The sequence below is a fragment of the Falco rusticolus genome, chromosome 3 (genome assembly GCF_015220075.1).
Source record: "Falco rusticolus isolate bFalRus1 chromosome 3, bFalRus1.pri, whole genome shotgun sequence".
Taxonomy (NCBI): domain Eukaryota; kingdom Metazoa; phylum Chordata; class Aves; order Falconiformes; family Falconidae; genus Falco; species Falco rusticolus.
This window is the reverse complement of record NC_051189.1, coordinates 110,938,849-110,951,068: the sequence shown is the minus strand read 5'-3', so window position 1 is coordinate 110,951,068 and position 12,220 is coordinate 110,938,849.

The following is a 12,220-nucleotide window of genomic DNA, read 5'->3' as shown; positions in this document are numbered from 1 at the left end:
GTCCTCCCTAGCGCACCTCAAGGGGGGCAACACTCATACCAGACAGAGAAGTGCTTATGGCTCAGCGGCTAGGCATTGCCGAAGCTTCTTGTGTGCTGCAGCCTAGCAGCCAATAAAGAGAAAATCTTAGATTTTTAAAATTAAAAATAAAGCAAGTTTGAATTCCTCCAGCGATGCAGAAGCTATGGCTTTGCACATGCTGGTTGCTGGTAACTGCCCACGTAGCCAGCTTGCTAATTTAAACTCTTCACTTTGAGATATCTAGAGGGATGCTATAAAAATCCACTGGTTTGTACAGGCAAGCCTGCATTTTTCCTCTGTTCCTCAATTGATTAAGCTTTGAAAGGACCTTTAGTTATGTCAGTGGTCCTGCTGGACAGCCCACTCTTCGTCAATATTCCTGACAGTTTGTGTTATCAGTAATTTTACTTTTAAATACATCCTTAGCACAATCTAATTATTTGTTTTTGTAAAACAGGTGTGGACATTCTTCACCATGTATATCACTACATACTGCACAGACATTTTTCATTACTGCTGTTACTCATAAATATCGGAAGCAAATCACCTAATCTAGCTGCTCAAGTGTTTTAGGCTTAAGTGCAGCAATCCCACCGGTACAGACCATCTCGGTAAATCTCAAGCAGGTTAAAGCAGACCAAGGCTGAGCATTACTGACAGCGAGGGCACTGTAGCAGTGCAGGGAAGCAGCAGGTGGCAGAATGTGCCCTGGTTTAGCTCCCTGCAGCCTGCACCACGGTGCCCTGGGTTCTCCGGCACCCAGGGGCGGCTCAGGAGCAGCTGCCCGCTGGTGGGTACCCCGCGCATCTGCGGGGACCGGGGCTCCCTGCACGGCGAGCTAAAGCCCAAGTGGTGGCCACAGGGCTGCTGGCAGTTGAGCTCTGAGCCAGCCCCCGCTGGCCTAGAGCCCATCTCTGATTTAAGGGAAAGCAGCACCCCCTCCTCCTTACGGGGAGGGGACGCGTTCCCTAAAACAGCGCCGTGTATCTTTTCAGAGGAGGCAGCTTTTCCAAATGTTTTGAAACCCCCGGAGATGAAAGGTGTTGTTACTATTCTTTATTTCTACTACAGTAGAAACGAGGTCAAAGCAACGTCGAAGGTAAACTGCACTTGATTTTATGCCATCAGCACAAAAAGCAGACCTTGGCACAGGTACTTGTTAAATGGTACGTGGCTGATGGACCAGGTAGCGAGAGATCTGGCTCTCCTTCATCAATAATTGTTTCTGGAAATAGTCAATGCACTTACTACAGAGTACAGGGCGTGGAAGGCAGAAAACATTGATGCCAGCCAGCCCAGAACCACCCGCGGTGTTTTAACACAAACAATTTGCATTGTCACACAAATTTGTGTGATTTACACACCAGCCGCTTTCACCTCTCGCACTCCATTTGTGAAGACATTGCCTTGTCCAGGAAATGTTGCTCTCAGTTTTGGGGCAGAAACCGGCCCTTTGTCAGTGATTAAATTACAAGGAGGCAAGGTGGTTTGCCTGCAGCTACTCGGTGGGAGAGCTGGAGAAACAACACAGGCATTTTGATCCTTATTTCCATATTTTAAACACTTGACTAAACTTTCTCCCTACAAAATGTTAGCGCAGCCCAGACTGTTCCCCTTGATTGCTCAGACAGCTCTGTCAGCCCCTGTTTACCTGGTCAGTGGTAAGCAGGGTTCTCGGGCTGTACCTGTTTCTCTGATTAACGAGTCTTTCTCTAGCTGGTCATTTCACAGAAACAGCTTCTGATTTTCTATATATAGAGACTATTTGCAAAGCCACCTCAGTCAGCACTGAAATCTCATAATCAGCAAATTGCTACAGGGAAAAATATGCTCCAATTAATATTAAATGAGAAATGGGCTAATATTTTTTTTCCCTTTTTACAGAGCAGCTAACAAGGAAAATCAAAATAGCATCTTCCAGTGAACTGGCGACAGATCTAAGGTGCTAAAAGTTTAAATCTGAATGCAAACAGAGCACTCTCAAGCCCCCAAATACCAACCCTGTTAATGGGAAATGTCAAAAATGCCTGTGAGGTTTCAGATGGCCTTTTTAAAAGGTGAACACTGGCACCAAAACCCCAAAATAATGGACCAGCTTGTTACCAAGCTGAAATAAATTTCATGGGTTTTTTTTTAAGGTGAATGTAGCTTTGGCTTATGGTGCTAGTTTGACAGTCTTAGAGGATCACAGTCATCTGCTTCTGCCTCGAGCTAAGACAGCAGGCGCAGAGGCAGGGTGGATTTATTCAGAGTGCTCTAATTTTACTCAAATTTGTTAGAATAAAGAAGTTTATTTAGCTTCAGACAGTGAGAAATAGCAGCTTTTAAATCGTGTCTTTTACAGAGATCACTGCTGTGGAATCAAAATGGTAGAATTTGCCAGCTTCATAGTTAAAATAACATTTTTCTTTCCTTCAAACATACCGAGTCATAGCAAACTTCCAGATGTTTTTAAGGCCTAATTTAATTAGACCAACTACTGCTAATTATTGTCTTCCCTTCAGAATTCTGCAACAGTAATTATTTCTTTATTTTCATCTATTTGATGCAATTCCTATGTCAGAAGTACAACAGACTGCCCATATAAAATACTGACATGCAGATTTACTGTATAATCAGCCACTGTATGACTAAACTGAAATACCTAAGCAAAAATTTGCTGTGAAACTAGTGTTTATCATTGTAGGTCCTTAAATTCTGCTGGAAATGGCATCATAATATATATAACACAGCAGGGATCCAGACTATATTTCCAGGGGGAAATTAGGAATTCTACAGCATGAGATGCATTACATACAACATAGTCCAAAGTAAATTGAAAACAGTGGAAAAGATTTCTAACTGCCTGTAAAAGACTTATGGTCAGGCTGTTAATACTTGGTTCTTAGAACTGCAGCTAGAAATAATTCTATTTCTAGACCCTGATGACAAGAAAATTCCCCCTTTTCTTGTACCCACTTGCGTACTTGCACTTCAAAGTTTTGGGGGACATTCTTCCCCCTCCTCCCCCCCTTTTTCTTTGTAGATTAAATCACACATTGTCCAATTAGCCAGCATCAACCTTGAAACCAAGAACTGTCATTATTAGATCACGGTCGCAGATAGCTGGGTAGCACCACCAAACGTTTTTCCTTTGGTTTGTGAGGAAGAGTGCCACTGCAAAGGCTGGATACCCCCTGCACCCTCTTCTCCCCCCCAGTGTTGGGACTTTCCATAAGCGATCACAAGACATTTCAGTAAGATAACTGCAATTCATTCGAGTTTAATTATCCAAGAAAGCATGTCCTGGCATTCACGTAGACATGGGTGGGTCTACAAACAAGTCACCCTGTCTGCTCAGAATTAGAATGCAGCAGCTTTTTAGCAGCAAACCTGTACGCTCGCAGCAGCCCAGGTTCAGCACATGGAGCTCAAGCGTTCTGGTGAGTTTTGCAGCTTGTGCCACATGCTCCGCAGCTGTGATTACACAATTTCTGTGCACCCAGGCTAGGGAACACGGCAATCACAGTGGTGGTGTGTCTTTGATCCCTGCAAATAATAATGGCACTCATCCTCCCAGCTTGTCCCCAGCAACATGGCGTTACCCACTTCAGCATCAGCATTTCTCTTCTCCAAAAACTTCTAGGTGCCATTCTGACCCCACTGAAGTCAGAGGTAAAAGTCTCATTTATCCAAATTTGTTATGACATGCAAAAAGATCCCCACTTTGTCATTTCTTTCCCTTTCACAAAGAGGGAAAGGCAATAACTAAACATTCACTGGCAACCAAAGCTTTTGCCATCATGAGTTTGATTTCAAAGGCAATTGCCTTCAGGCCTTAAAGCAAAGTGCAAAATACATGTTTCACGAGGTTATTTAAACACTTGGCCTCTTCACGGTGCAACATGCCACGCAGGAAACGAATTCCAAGAACATGTGCCTTTAAAAAATAACCTTTAAAAAAGACAGCTGTTGACCTTACACATCTAACTTCAGACATTTGGTCAGTCAGCTTAAACCTATGAGAGGCTGTGGCCACCTACATATGAAAGCCGTATCCCATCATCAGCTAAATATATTTGTATCACAATAGGGGCAGAATACAAGTAAACCTACAAGTCTCCACTTACTAAATTAAGGGATCGATTCCCTAATTCAGCTGGGAAAAGTAATCAAAGCGGACTGGAACAGCAGACAAAAAAGTTTGTATTGTGTGTGTCTCCCAAAATAAACATCATATGAATGCTCTACTTGGCCAAGAAAATGGAGATAATTAGGAGTCGGAACCATCATCTTTTGTATACTGATCTATTGACTGACATGGTTTTTCCTAGCTTAAAAATGTGCTAAGAAATAGAAATTACAGGTGTTTGGGGGCTTTTGGAGACATATTTTACTCCTTTGCTGTTCAAAAACCTCATACAAACCTAGGGGGTTCTACCTAAACTTCAGGGGCTTTTATGTTTTGTATCCATATTTACAGCAATCAGGTGTATTTCAGCCAACATTTAAATAGTTCCTCAATTAGGGGGGAGGGAGGGAGGAAGAGGGAAAAAAAAAAAAAAAGAGATCTGAATTTGCCACACACCTGATTTTACCTGCCAGGGCAAATATGTTTGCCTGAGCAAAGGCAGACAGGACTAACGAAGTAGCTGCTTCACTGAATGAAGTGCAGAGCAATTGTTAAAATTCCTAAATCTAGAGCACACATTTATTACAAACTTGCTTAAAACAAACCTTATTTGCCTCAACATCTCAAAGCTATAACAAGTCCAAATCAGGAACACTTAAAAAAAAATGTTTTCCATTGGGCTGACTGTTTTGCTTTTGTGGGTTTGTTGGGTATTGGGGTGTTGGGTTTTTTCTCCCAATGCATCATCCTCACCTCATCAGATTCATGTGCATGCTGAGCTCTTGACTGCATCACCCTGGTTATAATACAGCACAAAAGTGCTCCAAAACACTGCTAAAAGGCAGCAGAGACCGGTAGGTTTGCATTTAGGGGGACAATGTGCTTGAACTGAAATTTAACAGGAATGCTAAGGCTTCCCAGTACTACTATGTGAATTCTATGTGAAAGAGAATACACAGGGTCTAGGTAAGCTGAGCAGTCAGAACATTGCTTATGGATAGAGTAATCAGAACTTGTTGGTATTAGAATTAATAAAAGAAAATCGATTAGAGATTTACCTGGGTTATCATAACTAAAATATTTACCAATGAAGTCTAGGAAAAAAAGTAATAATCATATTTATTTATTAGGTAATTGTATGAAAAGGTACTTCACCATGAAAATACCTTGCTGCCCACTGGTGTCATAAAAATCCTGCTGTAAACCTGAGCCATTTGATGCCTGCTTTTTCTATTTTGCTGATTGTGTTATGCCACAAATAAGTTTCAAAAGGAAGGTGTTTGGGACAGGGACAGTTTCTCTCCATGTTGTAACACACCCTTGGATGCTGACCATAATTCAGCAGGTGGGTTACTGCTATCTGGTATTTTTCAGATAAGCTTCTTTTACTGGCAACTTCCCTGCTTTCTTAGCCCATAAATTGCCTATTTCTCCTCCCACTTCTGCTTTTGTCATTTTTTTATTTGAATCTTGTTCTCCTTTTAAAAGGGGCACTATACAGACATAGGAGATCCTGGCTGTTGGCTGGAATGGACAGGCAGAATGGAGAAACCGTAACCTCCCACAGTGAGCGATGTCAGAGGGGAAGGACAGCCTGAAGTTGATGATCCCTTTTGAGTGAATCTTTATCAAACACATTTCACTGATTCAGCACAGGGAAAACAATAAGCCTATGGATTTTTCCTGATAATTTCCTCCCTTTCATTTTAGAGAAACATAATGCATGGTTGGATATACTCAGGCAAATATTTTATGAATTGGGACTCTCCCAAGCTTTTTTTATTTAAAGAGCTCTTGATATTCTTTTCCAGTAAGTCAGCGTTACTGCAATAAACACTGAGCCTTTCATAACCTTGCTGTGTGATCCCTTCTGAAAGTCACTCTACAATCAAATGTACTGGGATTTCATAATAGTAATTTGCCACACTGTCAGAAATAGGCTTATCATGCTGCTGTCATTGGTATCATGTGAACATCACTCAGTATGCTGTGCCCTTCAAATGAAAGGCAGTGCTCTGAGCCAGTAGCAGAGAGGGAGGAAAAAAAGGAAGAGTAGAGAACGTTAACTCTTAAAAGCAGAGTACAGCCTTAGTCTGAAGGAGGAAGCTGCAGAGCTACTTGTCTATGGTGTGAGCATCTGTTTAAACATCAGTAATATTGACTGGGTAATAAAGTTGCATTTTTTCCCAGTCCACCCGAAATCTCTAATAAATCTGTTCCTGTTGTCCCTTATTCTGTGGAGCATGGCATCTACTAATTGCTAATGCAATGAGAAAGACATCGTTCCCAAAGCTCACAGGCCATTAGCAGATCTTGACTAGTTGTTCAGGTTTTAAAAATATTTTTTCGTCCTTTTCCACTTTTTTTGCAATTTGTTTTGTGAGTAGTTTCCTAAGGTTTTCCTGTAAAAAAAACCTTAAGAGATTTGGAACTCATGAGCAGGGCTTTATTTAAAGAAGTAATAGGTAACATCCTTTACAAGGGGTTCTCACCTATACTCGCACAGCTGAAACGGTGCTTTTCTCAAAGCTTTCTCCTACAGTGTCACACACTCAGTAAACTCTTCATAGTAATTTCCACAGCTGTGTCAACAAATCAGAAAAAAGAACCACCACGTAGCTTAGATTGACCCGACCAACTTGAATGACAGAAACTTGAGTGGATTTTTACAGTGACAAGTGTCACAGACTGATGTGATTGCTCCTAAAGATTATCCAGAAGCCTATTTTTATTAAGTAAATAGAAAAAAAAATTAGTCCGTTCAATTCCATAAATTCTAGCAGCAAGCATAAAGTACAGGCTTAATACTGCTGGATTGTTTGGGCTATGGATTAAATGCATTGTGCTTGAAGAAAATATATCTTGGTGGATAAAGCTTTAACCTTTACAGCTGTTCAGGATATTTCTGAACAGCATGGGAAGGAAAAGGAAGAGGGAAAAAGAACGCACTAAACCAACAAAATCCAAAGCCATAATATTGGTAATGGCTATAATGTCTCAGGTTACATCTTTAAATTTTTTTCTCCACAGGAACTCATATTATGCAAGAGATCTGGTCTTCAGGTAAAGAGGTAATGCTAAACCTAAGATTTAGCACTTTCAAACATACTGAAGTTATTTGGATGCCCCCAAATTTTAGCACTTCCCAGACAGTAGGTGCTCAGCACTTTAAGGTCAGGTTCCTCAGGATCTCTCAGCTCGCACACTCAGAATCAATAGTTACTTTAGAAAGTGTTTGCTTAAGTCATTTGGTTATTTTAAGAATTCATTTTATAAATGTCTGAGACACCCACGGTGATATTTAGATGCTTTAGAGGGACTTCCCTGTGAATGAATCAGCAATGTAAAATAATCAAACTAATGTAATGTCATAGTTTTGACACTCAGGGTGGATGTCTCTTCCAGTAATGCTTTTTATTTAATTTAGACCACTCCATTTTTTTAGCTGGAAAGTCTAATTTTCTAAATGCCTCTGAAAGAGACAATAGAAATCTTGTGAGCACTGCATCCCCTGTAATAGGTTCGTATCATATTGAGGCATGTGTTCTTTATGACCTTATTCATCTACAGACTCAAGAAATTGCCACAATTTGGTCTATGGAAGTTGCAGGCTGTACTGTTCTCAATTCTTGGGTAAAGAACGCACGTGTGGTTTGAGGTTCTCAGGCGGCACAAAGAAGGAAACCTCACAAACCTGCATATGCAGCCACTTCGCATAGCAGAACTGCACTTCAAACATTGCATCTCCACTGCTGTGGAAATGAACAGTAATTACAGTAATTTTGTGCCTGCAAAGCACACAGTGTCAAATTTTCTTAAAAATATTAGGTAAGATTTGAATACTGTAGCATGTATTAGGCAATCTGTTCAAATATAATTAATCATTGGTTTCTATTTCTGTTAGCTGTTAAATATACACAATTATATTTTACCATAAGCATAACTCCTGAATAACTCAAGCACTTTATTAGTAAAATTAAGTGTTTTCATAATTATTTTTGAAACTGCTGGAGGTCATAGTGGGTAGAGAAATGACATAAAAAATGATACCTGGTCATATTCCATGGACAATCAGCCTGAAATGTAATGCCAGGCCCTTCTACAGAAATTATTCATACCGAGCTCCCGTGAAGGTGTACCATTACTTCCTGTTCTCACTCACAGACCCAGGAAATCTGTTTCATTGATAATAGTCTACTTTGGTTGTTACAGAAATGCCTTCAACTACCTGGTCCAGTTCCTTCTGATCCTGGGGTTAAATTAATTCAAAAGACTGCCTGCCAGGTTGGAGGTCTGAGCTTGTGTCAACATGTATTTAGAAATGCATTAACAAGTTGCTCAACATGTATAATTAATAGGGATGAAGGAACCTTAGACTGTCAGAAAGTCTGTACTCCATCCCAGTACATCTCACACTTCTTGAGACTTCCTTCCCTTTCTGATGTTACTTCTAGAACGCTGATACAGATCACCATATATTACTCTTGGAAATGTATATTTTATGAAAGCAATAATATCACAATAAAACTATTTTGCGTCTCTGTGCATTTTTTATATAGGGAGCTTAAAGTGTTTTAACAGAGCTTGATTAAAAACCAAGCCTCTGTGCAGCTGTGTCAGGCAGGTAAGTAGCATCATATCCATTTTACAGATGGATAAACGCCCCATAGAAAGGGTAACTGCCTTGTCCACGGCTGCACACTAAGTTAGCTGCACTGTTGGGAGTCAGAACCCACACCTGACTAAATAATAAATTTCTTTATTTGGTAGCTGATGTACAAATAGTGTTTTCAGTTTCACTACAAATAGTTTCGAATGGCTCTTTTAACCAAGTGAGGTACGACTAAAAATTTAATTTTTGTCAACCAAAAAATTCAGTTTCGTCTCAAAGGAAACCTTCTGCTAGACTTTATCTAAATCTTATGTGAAAGTCGAAGGGAAATCTGACATTTTGAAACCCCATGTTGTTTTCTGAGATGAGGCGGTTGGAAATAATTTGTTTCACCAATCAGTTTCGACAGGTGAACTGGTGGTACCTGGAACTGCTGCTTTGAATGATAGTGCTAGCCTAAAAGTCAGCAGCAACAAGTTCTTTTTTCTTCAAAGCGACAGCATTAATGGAGTATATTTAACATCGTTAATATTCACTCCCATACTGAACACAGAAGTTCCTTCTCTCTGAAAAACAGCACTACAAGTAGCAGGCTCAGAAGACAGGACTTTGGCCTTCAGAGCTTCTTTTCCAACATCTGCAAAAGCAGATTCCCAAATGCCCAGCTTTATGGCTGTAAGAGTATATAGCAATGCGCTGAACAGCACATTCCTACCTGTATCTTGCAGATAGGGAATAAAAAGTGTGTGCACAGGTTTAAGCCTGAGCTCTTGTTCTTTCCTGATTTGTGGACTTTAGAAAGCACGTTCCAGGTAGGGGCAGACTCAGCTGCACAGTGCATGCTGCGCTGCCAATTCAGAGAGCGAGATTTCTCCCTCCACAGCTCTGACAGAGCCAGCTATGGACCACAGCAAAGCATCCCTCTGTAGAGTTTCCGCTGTGGTTTTGGTGGAAGGGCAGGAGGTAGAGAAAACAAGTGCAGCACTGTAGAAAGTGGGATTTGACGGAGTGATTAAGTCTACCATCCAGCTGGCGGACACAACAGCTGTTACTATTACAGTCCTGATAGCATTTAATTTATTTTAAAACCCTATCTTAAAGCTTTAATATCCCATCCATTTTAAATCACTTCATCTGAAGGTGGCAGCAGGGGGGATCATCTAGTAAAGAACATGGAAAAACCGACAGACAAGTCTTAAGCGTCACTTTATGAGACAAAGCTTCTTATACGTTTCCATTAAGATTGGACATTCCGAATTTTCTAGTGCTGCAATAGAAGACAGACCAAAATCCTGGAGACTTGGCAAAGGTTCATTTTTGCTAACAGTAGGCAGGTGGACATCAGTTTAATAACCCCAAAATTATTTCCATTAATGAAGTGACTGCCCTCACTGACACTCTCCCTTTCTGAGCCATCCTGTCAAATAGAAAAATGGACAGTTGCCATCAAAGTTTAAGAATAAAGTCTCAGGAATCTATGGTGACATAGATATGAAACAGGCAAGGACCGAAGTTCATCAGGAACTGCAAAGGAGGACTTTGAAAGTAGAATAAGCACTGGGTTTCCCCCGTTGCCTGTAGATGTGCGCCAGGGGCTTCACTGCACTGCAAAGAGGTATGTGATGGAGGCTCGCAGGAATAGTGCCTCTTGCTGACAGTGAAATCTCAGTTCCTGCATCTCAGAAAAGAACAGATGGACCTTCAGGATGGGCAAACGGGCAACTAACTGAATGGCAAGCTTTCCTTAAATAAATACATAGACCATACGTCCTTGGAAGAATCCAAAGGCATTTTGCTTGATAAAAGCCCATATGGTAGGGGGTCAGTGGGCATCTTCTCTTCAGTAGCCATGTGATTTAGAACAGGTTATCAAAGATTCAAAGGTGTAGAGTAATAGATAAATTTAAAAACTATTATTTTCTGTTGAAACCTAGCTTTGGAACCAATTCCCTGTGTGACCATGGGTTTTACAGAGAAACTGTGCTAAGCCTCAGCTTCTGTGCATGTCATACAGTGAAAGGGGTATATAAAGCACTATACGCAACACTATGCCAAAGTGCTACCGTACGCATGTACTGCATACAAGCTGCACCAGTGATGCTGCAAGGATGAAAATGAGGTAGCAGTATCTTAAAATCTTTTCCACATATCTCTATTATATCAAAGACAATCTTAAACCAAAAGAAAACCAATCAATCAGTCTAAAATTCCTATAATTTCATATAACATTTGGAGAAATAAATCATACCACCACGGCAGAGACAAAGCTATTATCTCAGATTTGTGTTTTACTCAGCCCATCAATCCTATGCACAAGAAAATCCCTCTCTTTATACACCACAGGAGTTAAACATTCCCATACCTAACACATCCCTCAAGAGATTAGTGTGTCATTGCTCCATGGTTCAGCTGAGAAGAAATAATGCTAAAGTTTGGTGCCCATGTCCAGTAATACATAGCTCTGACGTCTTCAGTAAAACAGATGCAACAAAATAGGAAACATCTGATTTCTCTGCCCTCTGCATTTTAAGAAGGCTCACCCAAAAATGCCTGCCTGTCTTTACATAACCGTACCAACAAGGAGATTCTACAAATGACCCCTCAACATGTCTGGCTAACGTAATCATGACTCCAGCCCCCTTTACAGCCCCTGCTGAGGACATATGTACGTCTACACTGCTTACTCTGACAAGCCTTCATTTTCCTCAGCACAAAGGTTATTACTGTATTTGGCTGGGGAACTCTCTGCAACCTGTCTTTCCTACTGGGCATTCACACTGAGCTGGGTTACAATCCTGCTGTACGCTGGTGGGAGGAGATGACTCACTATTTGCTCTGTAAGACTACAAGGAGACACTCTGAAGCAAAAAATGGCTTTGGAGTGCCAGCTTGCTTCACAGAGCAGATGGCTACACTGAGGTTAAAGACATTCACTATAAATCCATCATCAAACTAGGACATAGATGTACAGTGGTTATTAGATTGAGGGAGTGTGCTTAGAATGACAACCTCCTTGTTGCTGCCTGAGATACACAAGACTGCAGTCAGGTTTTGGTAAGCAGGGTCAGATCCTCCTTTCACAGAGCAGAGAGCAATACCACTGAATCCAGAAAGAATCTGGAAAAGTTGTACGGCCTCTCTGCACAGGATGTCTGCAGCCTCCGAATAATGCCACCTATAATCCTAAATAAAATTAGCATTCACCCTCCAATGCAGAAATCACAAACTCAGGTTACCAACATACATGCAGATCACCACTACAAAAGGCCCACGCAGAGTGATTTTCTTCCTTTCTGTATGAAAACATAACACAAAGAGATGAATGACTGCAGACTTTCTATTATCCAGGCAGTATCTTCATTAGGTAAACCAGCATATCGGAGTAGTAAAGTTAATGGAGTCCTCCCAATCTTTGCCAGATAAGACCAGATCCCAAATAATTTAGTAGTGAAATCAGAATCGAAGCCAACAGACAA